Consider the following 21,610-nt stretch of genomic DNA (forward strand, 5'->3'; position numbering starts at 1 on the left):
ACGTGCATCGACATTGCATTTATTGGTATTGCCATGGTCAGGCCTGCATATATCATGGTGTCTAATGACATTGTATTAATGGATAATAACATGTTCAGAAATCATGCACGATATCAGAAGGAGACTGATATGAGTTTAAAATGTCTCCTTTGAAACATTTACATAGGCTTACTTACTCATTCTCAAATATTTGAGTGCTGTATCCTTCATATTTACCATGTCACCCCTCTTTCACCTGACAATGAAACATGGTCAATCAGGGTGAGTGCAAATTAGTACAAAACTGGGCTTTCTCATAGCTATAAGAATGTTACATCTCAGTGTGAGTGCTGTCTCAAAATAATGTGCCTATTGTAATAGAGCAGAAAACTACACATTTTAGACCCCAGTGGTTTACCGTGTCACATGTCCTCACAGATAATCAGAAGTACAATGTCTAAGACTATCTGACCTCATATGAAAAGGCATCATTTTTGCCATTCTTTCTTGTGGTGTTCCTTCATCCACAAAGCAAGGTAAGTGACTAATAATTCAGTGTAAAAACCCTCATACTAGGATGTGGTTGATGGTGCATAAAATGCACCAATTGTATGAAAGTTAAATGGCATATGAGGCCAGCAGTGTGCATTTACCTCACCTACATATATGACAAGAAGTCTGGCCACCAAGAGCACCACTGTGCTATGGCAGGGCTGCAAGGAAAAAGTACTAATAGACCTTCTAGCTGCATTACCAGCATGAAGGAGAATCTGTTTTTTGATAATGATGGAGGGGATGATACATTGCCTAAACAGGAGAGTGGCTAAAGGAGACTAAGGGCTAAATGTAGGTAAATCTTTTTTACCGATTCTAAAATACTAAATTTTACCGAGTCAGTATTTTAGAATCGGTAAATTAGATGTAGGTAAAAGTTCAGTATTTTTTACCAAATCTGTAAAATTCGGTAATTACTGAATCGGTATTTACCGATTCGGTAATTACCATTCATTCCCATGGGCCTGCAGGCCCATGGGAATGAATGGCAATTACTGAATCAGTAAATACTGATTCGGTAAAATTGTGAAATGGTCAAGGGTGGCAGGGTGTCAGTTTGACACCCTGTTGCACCCCTGATTAGTGCTTGTGTGCCATGTGGCACACATACATGCGCTAAGGGCATGTATGTCTGTCACATGGCACAGGTGTACATGCACAGATTTGCATATACACAGGTATTTGTTATTTACCACCAACTAATAGTTGGTGGTAAATAACGAATCCTTAAAGCCCTGTGGCACTGTTTACAGTGCCACCTACATCTCAAAATACAGATTCGGTAATTTTACCGATTCAGTAAAATTACCGAATCTGTATTTTGAGATGCCCTACATCTCAGTATCCAAGTACCGGTTGGTAACGGCCGAAAATCGGTATTTTCGTCCGTTACGGACCGGTATTTGGATACCTTCATCTGACCCTTAGACTCCTCCAGAAGGAAGAATGGGTTAACTACTTTAGTTGTAATGCGTCTGGGCTTTGATTATTGTGAAGAGAAGAAAAAGTGCTGCAAAAAAGGTGAGTAAAGGTTAAGAAAGTATACTGGATCTGTATTTAGGAAATTCTCCAGTCACTGGCAATAAAAAAAGATACCCAAAGATATTGGGAATAGTGACCCCCTCAAATTGAATAATGTTGCAATCTATTTTCACTGTGCATGCTAAGTTTACCATGAAGATTGTGAGGTGTAATTAAAATATGTATATCACATATTCACCTGTAAAAATACCAGGAAAAAGTTTCGAAGTTATTTTCAACTTAATTTCCAGAATTTAAAACCTGATTATGAGTTTAGCAGTCTGATGTACTGCCAAACTGTGGTGGCAGTGCAACTATCGCTGCACCGGTGATCCAACCACCACATTCAAAGTTGGGCGGTTGGACTGCCATAGGACCACTGCTACCACCAGGGATCCGCAAACCCTGGTGGTCTTGCAGCAGTCTGAGGCCCGCAATATGCTTGGGGTGCAGCTATTGCCCGGCCAAGCATATTAGGAGTTTCCTCACATGTGTGAGGGAAAATTACATATTAATTCGAATTTATAAATAATAATTGTATCTAGGCTATTACATAATTTAATATTAATGTATGTATATTGTTTTGTGGAGTTCCATACTTTGATTTGCTTATGTAAAATATATATGACTTGATTATGAATATTTTTATGTTTAGTAATATTCAAATAATATTATAAAAAGAATATGGAGAGTCATATATTCTATTCTACATTTAGTGTTAAACACCTTAATAAGTGTAAATTAGATTGGACTAGGAAATGTGGCCACTTTAAAGTCCAAAACCTTCCACGAAATAATTTTGATTGGAGCAGAAATACTAAATGTAAAAGAATTTCTGTCCAAAACGTTCCCCTAAATGCCTTAGATTAGAGTGCAAATAGTAAATAACACCCCTTCAGTGTCCAACACCATTCCCTAAATGGTTGAGATTGGACTAGGAATATGTAATGTGACCATTTTAGAATCCAAAACCTTCCCTGAAATAGTTTAGATTGGAGAGAGAGAAGTAAATATGGATCCTTTAGTGTCCAATGCATTCCCCTAAATGGCTTATATTTGAGAGGGAATAGTAAATGTCACCCTTTTTGTGTCCAACATCTTCCCCCAAATGGCTCAGAGTGGAGTGGGAGGAGTAATTGTGCCCCCTTTAGTGTACAACATAACACCCAAAATGGTTTCAATAAAAGAGGGAATAGTTAATGTAGGCACTTTAGTGTATAATATCTTTATTCTACTATGTTATATTACAGTGTGAGTATTGGAGGTAAAACTTTAAGTATTGCATTTTTCACACACCTCATTAGTGATGATTTTTTAACAGGATAGTAAATGACACATGTTTTCATTTTCATATTGTTCTTATTGAGTTTATTTTGTTTAATGTATATGTTTACATTGCAAGTATTAAACACATGTATAGTTTATAACATTTCTTCAATTTTTTCGTGAACAATAACATTTTTAATTACTTTTCCACAGTGTTTCACATAGTGGTATTTTTCAATATATCAGCAAAAATGGTACAATTTGTTTTAACTATATATATTTGTTATAAATACATATTTTATCACAGGTTTTAAATATGTTTTTATGTATGTTACAATTAGCACTACATTATATATATATATATTTATGATTTTATAATACTATTTGCATTGTACTTTACATATTTTCTTATATTTTTTTAATATAATTTTGATATTTATCCTTATTTATAACATTGATATATATTTTTGTAAATCATTTTTGGTGAAAGTTCAATGGTTTTCTATAGGGGGATTGTTTTTATTTTATTTAGCAGACTTTTTTTTAATGCTGAGTGTACTGGTATAGTCTACTCTGTGAGTCGTGGTTACCTGCTGCTGATCTTTAGATAATGTAAGACCCTTTTTTTTCAATAGGGTTTTGGGGTAGGTGAGGTGTGGGTAAATCTAGTTATTGGCTATTGTGTTTACTTTTGTGGTTATTTGGTCATAGTTTGTGATTTCTTGTTTAGTAGTGTTGTGTGCTAGTCCAACTTAGAGTTTGTAGTAGTCTTGTGTTATTTTAGATTGTCATGTTATGTTTTATGTTTATTATCATTTTAATAATATATTTATATTGTGTTTGAAAATAGTATTAGGCGATGGTGGGTATTGCATGTTTTTTTTTTTTTATATTTATGGATCGGAAGCCATACCACCGACTTGATATTTTTGTGTTTTCCTTTAAGGAAAATAATTTGGTTTCTAGTAAACTAATAATATTATAATATAAAAATAAGTATTTTGGGTTGTTCTGGTTCTTTAAGACTTTGGATTATTTCAATGGATTTACCTTGGACTCTTAATTTCAGAATTTTGGGGTGTTGCACTTTATTTTTTCTTTTAGTTGAATTGTATTTCAACAGCATGGACATGGATGAACTGCTAAGCAACTGTAAGTTTAATTTAGTTATTTATTTGTGGGTGGGAAATGTTATATTTTTTCCAGGTGTATTTGCTGCAATGTGGTATTATACTTCTTATGTGTTTGTTTTACTTGGTTCAATTTGGTGTTGGTTTCTAATGTTGTGCTTTGTGGTTGTTGATGTGCTGATTTTTAATTAATTGTCAAACATAATGTTTTTATTTATCAGCCTTCATTTCTATTGTATTTATATTTTTGACTGATGTGTGAAAATAAATGTATCTACCAAAGGGGAAGCATTAATGATGATTTCCATTTTACACGTTGGTCAATCACATATTACATAAACCATATTCTCAAATGTCCACAAAGCTGAGGTGTTGTCATCCATCCATAGGAAACGTCCCATAAGGAAACTTATTTTCTGTTGATTAAAAATACACTCATTTAATTTCTCAAAACGTATTGTTTTCACTGGTGTTGCAAAAAAGCTGCTTTGCTGTTCGATGGAAGGCTGATCAACTTACCAACTTGAATGAAATAAAGGTATTTTGTTTGTGATGGAATAGTGGGATGCATTATATAAAGCTTTTGGGAGTATGGATGAGATTGATTTTTTTTATAGTAATGGACTCAAGGGAGAATTTGAGCCTTCCTTGTTTAGATCAATGGCAAATATATTACACACTAATAAAACACCTTTGTTGTCTGTTACGTAGCGTGTTGAGGAACTTTTTGATACACCTGAGTGATACAGAGTTTGAGTTATTTCCTAACTGATGTAGACTAGAATCCCCAGGATCACAATCTTATTTGGAATTAATGTGGAGATATTCTATCTATTATTGTGTACGATAGTGGGGAATTTAAAGGTGACAGAACCATTCATGTACCATCTTTGGTATGCATCAGCGTTCTAGTTATTTTTTTTAACCAATGGAGGATGCGGATGGGTCTTTAAAGGCCCTTGTGTCAAAAAATGGCAGTCTTTACTGTCTGATGGAATGCCAACTGCCACACTAACCTGAATGAAAATCAGGTACATTGTGTGTGGTAGAACAGTGGGATGTCTTAAATATTGTCTTTGAGAGTATGGATGAAATGTATGCTTTATTTACAGCAATGAACATGAAGGATGATACGAGTATTCCTTGTTTAGTTCAGTGGCAAACTTTTACACTCTAATAAAAGAATTGTTGGTATCTGTTATGTAGCATTTCGAGGAACTCTATGGATTGTGGTATTTTTTAAACACCTGTGTGATTTGGCATTCAAGTTACTTATCAAGTTGATGTAATATAGAAGTTTATCTCTAACAGATAATGTTTTAGCACCATTTGGTGGATCCCTTGGTGTATGAACATGTTTAGATACTATGGGGTCTATTAGGATGGCGGGCGGATTCCAGTCCGCCCGCCACCCTAGCGATGTTGGGACTGACCACCCGTGGTGTGGCGGTCCCGCTGTGCCTATTAGGATGTGACCGCTACCATGGCGGTCGCATACTGTATATTTAACATTGTGGTGGGCGGTGCTGTATGCAGCACCTGCCACAATGTTAAAAGGGCATGTTGTGCATGGGCATGCACAACGTGACAGGCGACCCGTGGTGCCTGTCACCTTGTGCATGCAAATGTCGGGGGGTACCATGAATACCCTCGAAGTGCAGCCACCCATCCCCCAACCCCCTGGAGGCCCACAGCGGTCCCACATAGGCATTCTTTGCATGCCTTTCCATGGCAGACTCTCCGCAATGGAAAGGCGTGAGACCGCCATCATCGTAATATGGATTGCAGTGGCTGGAAGGCACCACAACCAGATTGCAGGTCTTTTCCGCCCGGTAGGCAATCTGGCAGATTGCCTACTTGTGGAAAACTGGTGGACGGTCTTTCCATCCGCCTGGGTCCCCACCGCCATCGTAATATGGCGGGGGAAATGTTAGGCGGGTAGACGGAAATGGCTGGCGAATCGCCATACGGGTGTTGGCGATCCGCCCGCCATCCTAATAGACCCCATGGTGTGTGGTCTATAAAGTAGGGGTCGATGAACAATAGTTCTGCTATAGTTAATTCAAAACTAAGAGGTGGTTATCCCATGTGAGGATGTGAAAGATTCTTATTGTTAACATTAATATTTGGGGACTTTGAAAACGTATTATTTTTCTAAAAATATGTTTGGCCCATCCTTTAGGGATATTTAATTTTTTAAGGAACTCTTGTGAACAAACCATTTATTGGCCGTTATTGTAAATGAACAGAATTTTAAAGCAGACGGCTTGGTAAGACTTCCAGAATTCATTGTTCCACAGCTGGGGGATGGGTGCTTGCCTACCTAGGACTACTGGTTTGGAATAAGCTCCCTTTTGAGCTCCACACTCTGGAAAATACTGCTGTGTTAAAAAAAAGATTGAAAACATTCCATTTATCACAGGAATAGATGATACAATCTTTCACTGTATTCAGATTTTGTTCTGAGTCCAGGGACATTCCTTGGAGTAGCTGTGTGTGTTACAAGTCGGTTTCATCACCCTCATCATCACAGTGTAAGTGTTGATCAAAAACAACTTGGGGGATATATGTTTGATCTGAGTAATGGGCTTATTGCTTCAATGGGCATTTAACAATGCAATGAATATGATTATTGAATGTAAAAATAGATTTTTCTATTGGAACAAAGATTTTGGAAATGATGACTTTGAGATAACTTTTTAGATGGTATTTTTTATATGTATTGTTTGGGTCTTTATATTGCTGTGCCAGACTATCTTTTCCCATGAATGTGATATTGTATTAACAAAGTTACATGATTTAAAATGTTATGATACTGTGAAGAGGTTCTTAACAATATTGTACTATTGTCATTGTGGTTGTTTGTAATAATGAAATGAAGACGATGAGGAGATGTTTAAATATTAGGGTACTAATAAAGATTGATCATGTATTTTTAATCAATGGCATATAAGTCTCCTTATTGTACATGAAAATTAGACATGATTGGTGAGTGCTTCCCCTTTAAGAGATTATTCATATGTGTAAAAAGGGGGTCATGATGCAGTCTGACCCTGGAGTTAAAGCACTGAGTAGATTTGAATTCCTTAATTTATACTTGTGCAGTGGAGAATAACAATTTCTGCCAAATTCGTAGGGTTATTTTGTAATAATAAATTGTTAAATATTTAGTTAATTATCAATAAATTATGGCTATGGTGGTGTTTACCTTGTTTAAGATTTGTCGGTTAGTGTGTAGGTAGCTAGGTGTGCTATTATAGGGATTTTGCTATTGATTCTAAATAGTTACTCCTTTGTTATTAATAACAATTCTAACTTTACATTTCAACATGCTACACAATCTACGTATTTGTTTCCCTATGTTAGGTTTATTTTAGGTTTCATTTGGGTTACTGATACTCAATTTTTAGTTGTTGGTAGTTGTCCTTTTTACAGGGCTTCTATAAATGTGTAGAGTATAGATTGAGTTCTCATAATTGTGGCTTGGAAGGCATTGTGCCATCTTTCTACTGCATTGTTTTCCTACAAATGTCTGTATTGGAAATAAAGAAACATATAAAAACATAACTAAGCACTGTAAAATTCTGCAAACTCGTTAACATTGACACTGCATACTCATAGACACTGCAGACCACACCACCCCTCACCATTCAACACCACTGTAGCATGGCTCAGTGAAAATGCCATTGATACCAGATTTCCCTGGGTGTTGAGTTTCAGGCCATCACATATGGTACTTCTATACTTATTCCAGTGTCCACAGATTTTTGTCCACTTTTGGGGGCAACCTCAGCCTTTATACACCACCTTCTCACCTAACATACACCAGTCCATATCCCATTTCAAGTCTCCCAATGTCAATAGCTAATCTGTACCCAACAACCTACCCACATTCCTTTTGGCCACCACCAACCCTAGAGTGATCAATATTTGGTCCGTACAGAGCAAGTCTGGTTCCTCCTAGACAGTTAAGAGTCACCATTTCACCAAAGTGGTGAGGGGAGACCCACAGATCTCGCTGAGACAGGCAATCACCACCGTACAAAAGCCCTGTATTTTTGGGTAGTCCCATATCATATGACAGAAGTTGCTGGTATGGCCACAGCTTTTTCGGCAAGAAGTTGTTGGTGCCCTGTTCATTTTCACCAATGTGGTCTGTGTGTAGTAGGAGCAGTGGTGGACATTTATATGGACTAAGCAAAATGTCTGTATGTCCGCTTCCCTAGGGGATGCCAGGGTCTCTGCCCAATAACTGTCCTCTAGGTCTCCCAAGTGTTCAACCCATCGCTCTCTTAGTAAGGTCAGTGATCCCAGTGTATGGTTAAGCAATTTCTGATACGTCAGTGATGTGTTTTGGGCGGCATGTATTCATCAAGTAATCTGTCCTTTAGGGATGAAGACTCTGGGAATACTGTGCCTCTCTGCAGTGTTTGAAAGAAAGAGTTCAGAAGTAGTATTGGGAGGTTAAGAAAAAGGTACCGAAGCCAGGGGAGAATGATCATTTTAATAATGGCCACTCGCCGGTTATGGAGAGTGGTAATTTGATCCATATTTCTAATTGTACTTCCTGTTGCCCAATTGTGGGGCTGTAGTTGGTGCTTAGCTCTGCGTAATTGGATACCGAGATATCTTACATTGTCCTCCGTCCATTTATGGGGGCGACCTATTGGTGTGGGCTTTGTAATGTCCATGAGGGGAAAGAGCTCAGATTTGTCTCAGTTGATCTGCAACCTGATTACTCTCCAAAACACATAATTTCCTCCACTAAGTGGGTGAGATTGTGTGGCCCTCATTTAAATTGGAGCCTACAGTGGAGATGACTAGCCTGCATGTGACAGATCAGTGGGTCCATGGCTATAAGGAAAAGTAGGGGAGAGAGAGAGCAGCCGTGCCTAATGCCCATGACAATGGCAAAAAATGCAGACAGCGAACCATTAACCTTCACACAGGCCAGTGGTGCTGAGTATAGCAAATGAGTCAAGTATATGAAGGGAGGGGAGATCCTGAGCTTACGCAGGACCACATTCAAGAAGGACCATTCAAGGGAATCAACTGCCTCCTCTGCATCTAGAAGAGCCACTGCTGCAGGGACGGTCGGGGATATCCTGTGGAGGACTGCAAAGATTGTGCAGAGGTTGAGCTGTGAGGAACAAACCCAGACTGAATTGGTGATTTCAATTGTTCCATAAGCAGGGCCAGTCTGGTTGCTAGAACTTTGGCAAATATTTTATTGTCCAGGTTATGAAGTGAAGGAGGACGATATGAGGCGCAAAGGGTATGGTATTTGCCGGGCTTTAGTAATAACGTAAGAACAGCTTCACTCAGAGTGGTTGGCAGTGAACCCGTAGTGAGGGCCTCATTATACATTGCTAAGAGATGTGGAGCCAGTTGGTCCTTAAAGGTCCTTGAAGGCTTTGTAGGAGCCGGTCAGTCCATCAGGGCCAGGAACCTTGGAGCCATCTAGCACGCATGTGGCTTCCTTGACTTCGTCTAGCATAGGGGGTTCACTAAAGAACTGCTGTTGGTTGTCAGTTAGCCATACCATTGCTATATTTCTTTTAATATTGGAGGAGCTCCCGAGGGGTGGCAGGGTGTCGGGATGTGTACAGAGACTTGTAGTAATTCAAAAATGCATTATTTACCCCCTCTGTGCCCAGAGCATGTGTGCTGCTAACTGTGGGAGTCTCTGTAATGTACTCTGTCAATTGCCCTGGACTGTCCTGATAATAACCCTCCCCCTCCCAGTACCAAATTTTCCTTTAGTGCAACTGACCCTAGAGGAAGTTGAGGACGCAATAAACCAGAGCACTGGGGCCAATGCCCCCGGCCAGAAGGGGTCCTAATAGACCTTTTCAAACATAACGCTGTATTCTGGTCACATTTATTGTTGAATGTATTTAACAGTCTCACTTTTGCCCCCGCACCTTACACATGGTCAACATCAATTATAGTGCCCATTTTTTTTAAAAAGGAGCTCGCTCCCAGCCCCTTGTTATAAGCCCATATCATAAGTAGAAAATATTAGGCAGGGTCCTACACAATCACATAAAGGAATGGGTGGAAGAAAAGTCAGTATTCTACTCCAGTCAATATGATTTTAGATCCAAGAATAGCACTGTAGAGCAGTGCCTTAATCTTAATTTGCTTATAGGAAAATACACCATAGCTAAACATTCCCAAATGTATCTAGCATTTATGGATTTGACCACTGCTTTTGACAATGTAAACCATTCAAAGTTTTGGTCTGTCTTGTTTACCCTTGGCATGGATAAAGCACTGGTGATTTTTTTTTTGCACAAGTGAACAGGGGCATGAAGGCTAGAATAAGAATTAATGCCCTGGGGGAGGTGTCTCAAGACGTGGATATCCAAAGAGGTGTTAGGCAAGGATGTGTCTTGTCCCTGCTTTTATTTATTCTGTATGTAAATGATCTTCATCCTTTTTGACTAACAACCACCCTTGATGCCCCTAAAGTCAAAGGATCTTTTTTACCATTGGTATTATATACTGACGATGCCGTGTAAATGGCCCGTACCCCGAAGGCCCTTCATCTGTTCGTACGTGGTTTTGGAAATTTCATGGCGTTATTAGAATTACGCACTAATTTACCAAATCCTTTATAATGACATGCGACCCAAAGAATCATAATTTAGCATCTTTAGCAGTGGGTAATTTTAATTTGAAATGCACGAGTGCTTTTCCTTATCGGGGACTGGTTTTTGCTATCAATGGCTCATGGAAAGCATACATAGCACACTGTGGGAATACATTTTCCAGAGAGATTAGCTCATTGATCAGCTTACCGCAACCCAGGAAAGGGGAAACATCTGTCCCTCTACTTAAGATTTTTTAAATTCAATGCCTCTCATGGGGCTGAAGTCTGGGGTATCAATAAGTGTATTTTAATCCAAAAATAGATTCTGCAGAAGAGTTTTGGGGCCCCGGTTCTCCACCCTGAACTTATTTTGCCACACTGAATTGATTATCCCTTTTTTTGGAGATTATATTTGTGTCTGTCCTCTGTTGTGGCTTGCCTTGTGGAGAAACATGGAGGCAGTTCTCACCAGAGGCATTTCTTCAGACTATCTCTTGTGTGACAATGGCAGGAGCATTCCTTGGCTGGCATATGTAGTTGTTTGAGAACCCCTGAGGCCCACACATTGTCAGTAAGAAACAACTGCAGTCCAACTGGTTTAAATCATTACAAACTAACAGACTAACAACGGAATCTGCCAAGCCGCGAGTGACCTCTTACCTGAACATACATGCCGGAGGAAACAGATTAATCCCAAGGTATCCGACAAGTCCTTTGGGGCAACAGGAGTGTAGCTTGTTATTTTGCCTTATGGCAGGTACTGTTAAATGCTTACTAAGCTTCCCATTAGGTTTGCGAACAAACTTAGATACCAGCCTCTGCCCATACAATGGGAGATGTGGACGATCCATGTTACATTTCATATTGCTCTGTGGTTTTTATTCCTTGTATACAAGGAATATATTGTTACCTTCAATCAAGAGGCTTCACATTTCTGATTTTAGAGTTGTGTACAATAAGCTGCTTCAATTACACGATGATGAATGCATTTTTCAAGTAGGAATGTTCATGAAAATTGCAGTGCAGGCCTGTTTTACCATGAGAACCCTGAAGTTTTAATGTTAGGGCACTACTGCTATTTCACTTCACAGATTTTATAATCTTAGAATGAAAACGCAAAAGTGATTAACACCTTGACCGCGGCGCCGTAGCCGCGCCCTGTGCTGGACATTCCAGAACAGGGCGCGGTCGTGACGGAACCGTTCCGTCATCAGCACAGCTCAGCCGGGACTGATGACGGAACGGTTCCGTCATCAGCATCGAAGGGGTTAATGGCTTTTAAATATATGTATTTATTTTTGCATGTACTTTTATGGATACTTTTGTACCCAAATAAGGAACTGAATTGAATTGAATTTAACTGATTCTGTAGTTTAAAGAGTAGAATTTGTTCAAGATAAACATTGAAAAACTGAGATCCTCACAGTTGACGTAGACCCCTATTCTGTATGCTCTCTTACGGCAGAATATCCTAGGCCTGTTTTCCATCTCAACACAGTTAAGAGCCTATGAGTAACTACACGGAAACTGGCAACGGCCAATCAGGAATCTGCTGTTGTTTTGACATGCTCCTGATGGATGCAAAATTAAGGCCTATTGTGACTCTGCTTTCCTTGGAAAGTAGGAAAGTAGTAATTACAGCAGTTATAGGCTCAATAATGGATTATTGAAATTCAATGTATTTATTATTTCTAGCTTCCTTCTCCAGAAACTCAAACCTATTAAAAAAATCAAGCATCCAGTTTAGCCTGTGTCTGCCCGTTTTGATTCAGTGAGGTCTCTGCTTAATCAGCTTTACTGGCTGGCAATCCAGCATACTTTCTAGCCATGTGTGAAACATATACTTTCTTGTGCAGGACGTTTTCCCCCTTTATGTCAAAAAACAAAATGTATCAATATTTTGGGCAATGTTATTGGTTCCCTCCAGTGGAATCTACACACCCCATAAACGTTTAGAATTCCAAGGATTTAAAAATAATGCAAATTTCGTGTGGATACTTTATGTAGAAAAAGTTATTACTGTGTAAATGTAAAGTATCCCATGTACCAAAACAAGCATTGGCATTGCCAATAGGTCAGGCACTGGGTGACAGCTTTCTTGGCTTTGGTAACTCTTGTTTTGTAATGTTATATTTTTTACAAAGTTTTATTGATGGGGAAACTGCTCCACCCTCACCATTCTAAAAAAACATTGGTTAAAGGCAAAAGAAAATGTTGGTCTCCAAAAAGCACACATTAGCCTAGTAGTCCCTGACACTGAAGGAACTACATTGTGTGTGGATGTGCTCTAAGCATGGCCGTAAAATCCGTTCCGCTCGCGGATTTTGCGGATTTTTGGTGAATTCGCAATCCGCGAACTCTCGCGAACTTGCCGAAAATTCGTAAAATCCATGCGAAGCGGATTTTTTGCTTGGTCGCACTTACCAACTAGAATACTATACAATTTCGCAGGAGTAAATAGTTGCGAACACGTAGATGCGGCGGGCAGCAATTTCGCACAAGAAATCCACCAGCAGGCAGCATAAACCTTGAAAATTATGATTTTTATCAGAATAACTCCTCAGGTTGACATTTGCCTGCACTTTTTCTTTGCAAGGAGTCCATTTTGGGGGGTGGGGGTGGGAGGAAGGAAGTGCCCCACAGTCTCCAACTTCCTGTTCCTGTCCACCAGTCTCCTCCCAGTGCTTTCTTCATGTGCTGGTCACTTTGATTTGGATCTTGACCTGGAAGGATTACTTTTGTGGCTGCTGCTGGATATTTGGATTTTTGCAAAACTGAAAGCACTCAGCAGGTGCAAAAGTTCAATCTTATCATTAGTAACCATTCCCTGTAGTGCTTCCTGAGGGGCCCCTTCAGAATTCATTTGCCTACTTGCAACTATTCTATGACCCTGCTCTGACCCTCACAGCAGGCTCAGAGAATAGCTACAAGTATACAACAAAGGTCCTGTTAAAAAAGTACACTGCAACAGAAAGCAATTACAGACAAAACTGAAAGTACTCAGCAGGTGCAAAAGTTCAATCTTATCATTAGTAACCATTCCCTGTAGTGCTTCCTGAGGGGCCCCTTCAGAGTTCAGCAAATTACAGATAAGGAAGCAGGTGCCAGCCAGACTGGAAGTTTAAATTCAGTGACACATTAATCAACCCCAAATTAATTCATGTCAGTTGAAGCAGGGCAGGTGTGCTTGCTTTTTTTCACCCCCATAATCTACAGTGATAAACCAACCAGAGGGTGGCAGTGATGTACCAGAGGGTGGCATGGGTGTACCAGAGGGTGGCAGTGGTGAAACAGAGGGTGCTGTGAACCTGTGATGATGAACCAGATGTAGAAACAACATAGTCGCGGCCGTTGCGAGCCGAAAAGTTAGTTCGCAATTGCGAACTGGTACAGAACCCTCGCGAACTGGCAGAAATCCTTGCGAACACAAAAAAAATTTAAAAATCCGCAAATTTGCGAGAGTTCGCGGATTTTGCGGATTGCGAATCCGTAAATACGCAAGTTCGTGGATTGCCAATTTGTAAAATCCGCCCATGCTTAATGTGCTCCTTGTGAAAGTGCAAAAACAACAATTGATGGACAGAATGCAGAACAATGTCATACATTCACCGCAGTACAAAGATCTGGGCCTAAATCCATCGTTTTTTTGCACTCCACACCACCCCAGTTCAGACATGGCCATATGCAAATCAGCATCGACCCTGTGCCTCATGGGTACAGTCCAGCCCGAACTGCCAAGCCATGTCTTCCCTGGACCGGAATCAAGCATCCTAGGACCGGTTTCTGGCTATCAGCCGTCTTCAGCCAGGATAGCTTGACTCCAGTGGTGTGGAGAGCACGCTGTAACTCACAAGTAAGTCAGCCAATGGCTTAAGTGGATGACCCACTGTACAATGACGCATGCAAGAGTGGATGAGAAAAAATGTGAATGCCAGAGCAACCGACTAATGGATGAAGTCTGGCTGAAAAACCCTTGAACTAACTATGGTATCCACAAAAGGAGATATTCTCAAGAACATGTGATAATTATTGCAAAATTAGCTTAACACAACTTTGCACATCGCAGTCTATCATGTTAAAATATTGCTGTGTTAATGTTGTATTCCCAACACTGCGATAAAATTACAGTGAAAACAAAAAACAGCGAAACACGAACGCGAAAAAAGTTGTGATGTGGCCAACCATTATAAAAAAATGAGCGATAACCAGCAACAGGCCTGCAATTCCCACACGTCATGGGGGAACATGCACTATAAAAGCACCAAAAAACACAAACAAAACAATTTTAACTGCGTGGCACCATGGAGGAAGCCAGAGCAAGTACACAGGACAACCAGAACCCCACAAGCCCCCATGGGGACCAGCCTGGGACCTCTGGGTCACGGAAGGACAAGGAGAAGAAGACGAGGAAGACGAGGTTCAGTCCGCAGGAAAACAGGATCATCATCACAGAGGTGATAGAACGCCAACAACAACTGTTTGTCACCTCCAACGTGTCATTGGCAAATAAAAATGCAATATGGCAGACCATCCTGGACAAGGTGAATGCAGTCGGAGTAAGGAGGAAGACATTTGGAGAGGTCAAGAGGCGCTGAAATGATGCAAAGCGGAAAAAAAAGAAACTCACTGACAACCATCAGGCAGCAATGCAGACTAGAGGTTGCAGTCCAGCGGAAAGCCAGGAGCTGGATTAGATGGAGGAAATGGTGTCCACAGTAATCAGTGAGGAGACGGTGGCAGGAGTTGGGGGTCTGGACACTGCTCGACATGACCTGACACAACAGCAACAGGGTGAGTAACGAACAGGGACTGTGGGGATGGGGGAGATGGGCACAATGGCACACATGCACAATTAAGTTCAGCACACTGCACACCCGCAATGACTCTGGATTATGTCTCTGATCCCATTGGCACACTGCAGCACAAATACAAACAGCAAGTAGGCCCCATCTATGGCACAAAGAGGTCCCTCCTCATACAGCACCAATCTCACAACCAACCCAGGCACACGTGTAAAAACCAGCAAAGCTGCGTGTCTGTGAGCCACACTGACAATGCAAGTGGCACTGCATGACGAATAGCATGGCTGCAGCCAAATTATCATGGCATGGTGCACGCCACAACACTGAGGTGACTGAGTGTGGAACACATTCGGAAAGGAGAAGGTCACACTCTGACACATCCACGTGCACAAACAACCCCCGATGTCAGCAACACATCTGCGAATAAACCATGCCGAAGAGTCCAAAAACCAAACAAGAGCCAAAATTAGCCAAGTCTGCAACATCTCAGCACTGTAGAAGCACAGATGTCAAAGACACACCGACTCAAAGGGATAAGGGGCAGTAAAATCACAGCTGAAGGAACTACTCTCCCACAATGCAGCACACACACATTGACGACAATGTGGTACAAAGTGCAATACTTCCACTACAGAACAGAGTACACAGCTGGTTCCGCTTGCGCGTAGAAACTGGCCAATCACATCTGGCATGGCAGGAAACTGTGAGAAGATAATATATATGTACAACCTCACATCTGTGATGTAGTTCAAATGTCCACTGTCCCGCATCAAATAGTCAGCTCCCCCAAACAGTCACAATATACATTGTCATGCAGTCTGTATGTAAACTTGAACAATGCGTCAACATACATGTCAACACAATGTTAAAATGCATTTCCCCTTCACATTACAGAGGGACAATCAACACCTCCTGTAGAGCAGACCAGACAACTCATCAGTGATGATGAAAAGGACCTTCACACCTTCGACAATAACACCCTACAACAGCTCAAGGACAGCTATGGAAAACCACCTCCAGGAGCAGGGCAGCCCAGCTGCATCGAGGAGACCCCACCCCCTGCACAGACCACACTGCAGGAAGCACCCACCACCACAGCTGGTTCCCAGCACCTCACCAAAGAACACATTGCATTCCAAGGCCAGGTATGAGATTGCCAAAAGGTGGCTAAAAAGGTGCGGGTGGGGTTCAACCACATGGCAGCCAAACTAGATGACATATATGGGTGTCTAAGTCACATCAGGGACCACTTACACTCCCTAACGGACACCCACAGTTTTCTCCATGATGTCCAACAATCCATGCCCGACATCGCTGGAGTCATGCCTCTGAGAGGAGAACAACTGTCTAGTCAGAGTGGCCTCAGCAATGTCAGCCGAGAGTTGGCACAGATGCTGAGGATAATAGAAAGCATGGAGCAGATGCATGCAGAAAGAATGGCTGCCATGGATGCACACCAGTGAAAAGTTGTTGTTATCTTTCATGCCCTGCAGATCCTCATCATCGCATTGCTGCCACGGCAACAGTGGTTGATGAATGCTGCCTGTACTTCTACACACTCATCTCCGGCCCCTGATATCTCAGTGGCACACAGTGCTGCAGACCAAACATCAGCACCTATATGTCAGACAGATGACATAGTGTATTAGGAAGTTGCTAGTAGCAATCTTCTCCGCCATATGCCCTGTTTCAGCTTGGTTCTCCAATCTGCATCATGTCCTGTAACAACACCTCCCATTGTCCCCCAAAACACTCAGTGACACTCACCTTGGACCTCGACATGGACTGCCATATTTTGATGCTTACCAATGGCAAAGCAATCAGACTGCGGACTGTACTCTTCCTCTACCGATGTACTTGTCAATCCCTAAATGACTCTGGCTGGCACTCCACTGGGCTACAATATAAAGTGGGGTTTGCATGGCCATGTACTGCTCCAGCTCTAACACTCCACCGAAATTGAATAAATCATTCAAATTCACACAGATGTGTCATGTCCATAATCGGTCAAGTGTGAAAGTATGGATGAATGTAAGGACATTGATTGCACAAAAAGAAATGAAAGCAATGCACATGTGTGACCGTGACACACACAGGCAGTGAGATGACTGGGAATGTGTGCACTAGCTGTGGCCTCATTGGTCTGAAACAACAATCGTGCAATTTCACAACTTTGCCCCATGCAATGTTAGAAATAGGGCTGTGTATGAAATGTCAAAGTAATTGGCAGGCCAATAGTAGTGTCGCCTCATCACATTTGACAACAGAACAACTCTTGGCATACCTACTCACACTCAACTGGGTGGACACAACATGTAGTGATGGATCACATTGATCCACATGGCAAGAAGTTGGACACCATACTCACATTGCTGAAGACACGTAAGAGCACAGGTCTATCAGCAACTATTCCAACCACAATGTCTGGCTCACAGAGGTGGAGCTGGCAATAGGGCCTCACCACTAAGTGAAATGCATCAGTCAGTCCCTCACTGTGTATGGACAATGCTCATTGAGGTACACGATTTGTCATTCTAATCAACACTCATTACAGTTGAACCTGCAATCGATGCCTGAGGCTTGAGCCGGGCAGTTACTTTTTATTTTTCTCCTTCTCTAGAGCTGTTTTAAAAACTTACTATTCTTGAGTGCACTACCCCCTGTGTCCTTTCCCCCCCTGCACTAAGCGCGCGGATTTATCGCGACGCTGTTGTCTTTTCCGATTTAGGGTTAAGACTTCATTTTAAATTGTAAAAACTATTGCTGACTAATCTGTACTCACCACACCCAGCGCTACCTCCCTCAGAGGGTCCAGCCGATCTTGGGGCTGTTCGTCCTGGGGTTAGGGCAGAGCGAGTGCGGCAGCCATTTTGGGTAGGGTTCCTCCCTTGGGGCGAGAGTGAAAACAGTATAAAAATAGTAAAAGGACTCTAGGCGCGAGATTCCTGCAATCGATGCCTGAGGCTTGAGCCGGGCAGTTACTTTTTATTTTTCTCCTTCTCTAGAGCTGTTTTAAAAACGTACTATTCTTGAGTGCACTACCCCCTGTGTCCTTTCCCCCCTGCACTAAGCGCGCGGATTTATCGCGGCGCTGTTGTCTTTTCCGATTTAGGGTTAAGACTTCATTTTAAATTGTAAAAACTATTGCTGACTAATCTGTACTCACCACACCCAGCGCTACCTCCCTCAGAGGGTCCGGCCGATCTTGGGGCTGTTTGTCCTGGGGTTAGGGCAGAGCGAGTGCGACAGCCATTTTGGGTAGGGTTCCTCCCTTGGGGCGAGAGTGAAAACAGTATAAAAATAGTAAAAGGACTCTAGGCGCGAGATTCCTGCAATCGATGCCTGAGGCTTGAGCCGGGCAGTTACTTTTTATTTTTCTCCTTCTCTAGAGCTGTTTTAAAAACGTACTATTCTTGAGTGCACTAGCCCCTGTGTCCTTTCCCCCCCTGCACTAAGCGCGCGGATTTATCGCGACGCTGTTGTCTTTTCCGATTTAGGGTTAAGACTTCATTTTAAATTATAAAAACTATTGCTGACTAATCTGTACTCACCACACCCAGCGCTACCTCCCTCAGAGGGTCCGGCCGATCTTGGGGCTGTTCGTCCTGGGGTTAGGGCAGAGCGAGTGCGGCAGCCATTTTGGGTAGGGTTCCTCCCTTGGGGCGAGAGTGAAAACAGTATAAAAATAAACGGCTATGACTCCGCGCAGCGGACACGTTCAGCGGGCGCGCCGTCATCGCGCCGGAGTCAAGCCAGAGTCCAGCCCGTCTGCGCCCGTCCGCGGCTGGCAGGGGCTAGGGGCACCCCATTATACCTCTCAACTCACATATTCATCATCTCAGCTTTGCTCATATTGGAACCCCGGTGCCATCGGATCCTCTGTTACTGATTATCTGACTCACCTTGGTTTATTTTCTCTCCCCTCTAGTACACCACCCGCAATTATATCGCAGCTGACCCCTTCGTCTGCTACCCCCCGGCTCATTCCCCCCCTCCCCTTCACTCCCCATACCCCGGTATTTAATACCGCGGCCACGCTTTTGAACACTAGGTCGGCGGCCAACCATCAGTACGAGCTATTTGATTACATCGACACACATGAACCGGATCTCCTGTTTCTAACGGAGACCTGGTTCAAGGCCGACTCCCTGCCCAACGTTTTAGCTGCATTGCCCCCCTCATATTCTGCTATTCGAGCGGACCGCCCGGAGGGCAGGAGGGGTGGAGGAGTGGCCTTGATAGCTCGCACTGACCTTCACTTTCAGATTCTTCCCTTCCCCCCCATTCCAGAAGTAGACTACCTGGTGACACGTTTGACCTCCTACCAGATACCCCTGACCTCTGTTCTTATCTACCGGCCCCCCCATTCCACTCCTTCCTTTATCTCCAGCCTCCAAGACCTCCTGGCCAGACTGGCGATAAACAACTCGTCAGTGCTAGTCCTAGGGGACCTCAATTTCTGGACAAATGATCCTGCTGAAAGCTCCCTTTCTAAGGAGTTTACTGATCTGATGATCAGCCTTAACTTTACACCTCACATTCACAGTTCTACTCACATACAGGGTCACACGTTGGACCAGATCTGGACTCTGAACATCCCCACAACACCCCCCACCATTTCTCCTTGTCCCTGGTCAGACCACTCGCTCATTTCATTCTTCCTTGCCCTAGCCCCTGAGGCCAAACCCCCGCTCCCTAAAAACATCTGGATCAGGAAATGGGGCAAAGCCGATATGCCGTCCCTTTGCTCGTCTTTGGCCAAAACCAGCCCTGACCTCTCAGGTCTTGCTGCCCCAGCTCAGCTGACCACCATCAATAACTGGCTGAACCAAGCGGGCAACGAATTCGCTCCCCTGAGACGTATCACGGTCAAGCGGGCCCATGCAGCCAACCGATGGTTCACCTCAGATCTTAAGATGAAGAAATTGGCTGCACGGAGAGCCGAGCGAGCATGGAGAAGAGCGTACTGTCCTGTGTTAAAAACCACCTACCTATCTGTTCTTCAGATTTACAAAAAAGGCATCCTTGATGCCAAAACAGAGTTTTATTCTAACAGGATACTGGCAGCGGAGTCCCAGTCCAAAGAAATCTTTGCCACAGTGCATGAACTGGCCTCATCTGACAGAGCTACGGCTGTGATTCCCCCCTCCCAATTTCTTTGCGACTCGCTCAATGAGTTTTTCATTGAGAAGGTCGCAAAGATTAAAACCAACATCCCTCTCCCATCATCTACATTCATTAATCCCTCCCCCCTCCCACTGTCTCCAAATTAACCAGTATTCCCCTCTTGAACAAAGACACACTCCTCCCACTGCTCCAACGGGTGAAATCGGGCTCCCCCTTGGATTTTGGCCCCGCTCACATCCTTAGAGAAATCTTTCTAGCTTGTCCCACCCCGCCCCTCACACTTCTTAATGATTCACTTAGTAATGGCATTGTTCCTAGTCTCCATAAAACTGCGGTTGTCATCCCAATTTTAAAAAAGGCTGGCGCCGACCCCTCATCCTCCTCTAACTATCGTCCCATTTCTCTTCTGCCTTATTTGGGAAAGGTTTTAGAAACTCATGTCACCAGTACCCTGAGCACTCACGTGGAGGCAAATCACTGCCTCTCCCCTTGTTAGGCGGGCTTTAGGCCCCTCCACTCTACGGAGAAGGTGGTGATCTCAGTGATGGATGGGCTACGTGAGGGCATCGACACTAACCTCTCGCAAGCCCTCATCCTCTTAGATCTGTCCGCCGCTTTTGACACGGTGGACCACTCCACCCTTCTCACCCGTGTCAGGGCGGCGGGCATAGAGGGCCTAGCCTTCTCATGGCTCGAGTCTTTTCTGAGCGAGAGGACTCAGGCGGTCCACCTTGCCGGCTTCACCGCTGCCTCCCGTAAGGTGGAGTGTGGTGTTCCCCAGGGTTCTTCACTTCCCCTCTCCTGTTTAATTTATACATCTACCCCCTCATTTTTATGTTGCAGCAGCTCGAGGTCACGGTGTTCAATTACGCCGATGACCTCCAGCTAATTTTCAACCTTTCCCATTCCCCCTCATCCGCCCAGAATGTTCAAACAGTTATGCTGTTCATTCAGGACTGGATGAACTGCAACCACCTCAAACTCAATCCGGACAAGACAGAGCTGGTCTTGACCGGAGGTGGTTGCAGTCCCTGGTCTCCCTCTTATTGGCCCCCATCACTCGGTGTCTCCCCACTCCCTGTCCCCAAAGTTAAAACCCTTGGGATTCTCCTCAACTCACAACTTTCGGTTCACTC

This window comes from Lissotriton helveticus, chromosome 12 (genome assembly GCF_964261635.1).
Source record: "Lissotriton helveticus chromosome 12, aLisHel1.1, whole genome shotgun sequence".
NCBI classification, from domain to species: Eukaryota; Metazoa; Chordata; class Amphibia; order Caudata; family Salamandridae; genus Lissotriton; species Lissotriton helveticus.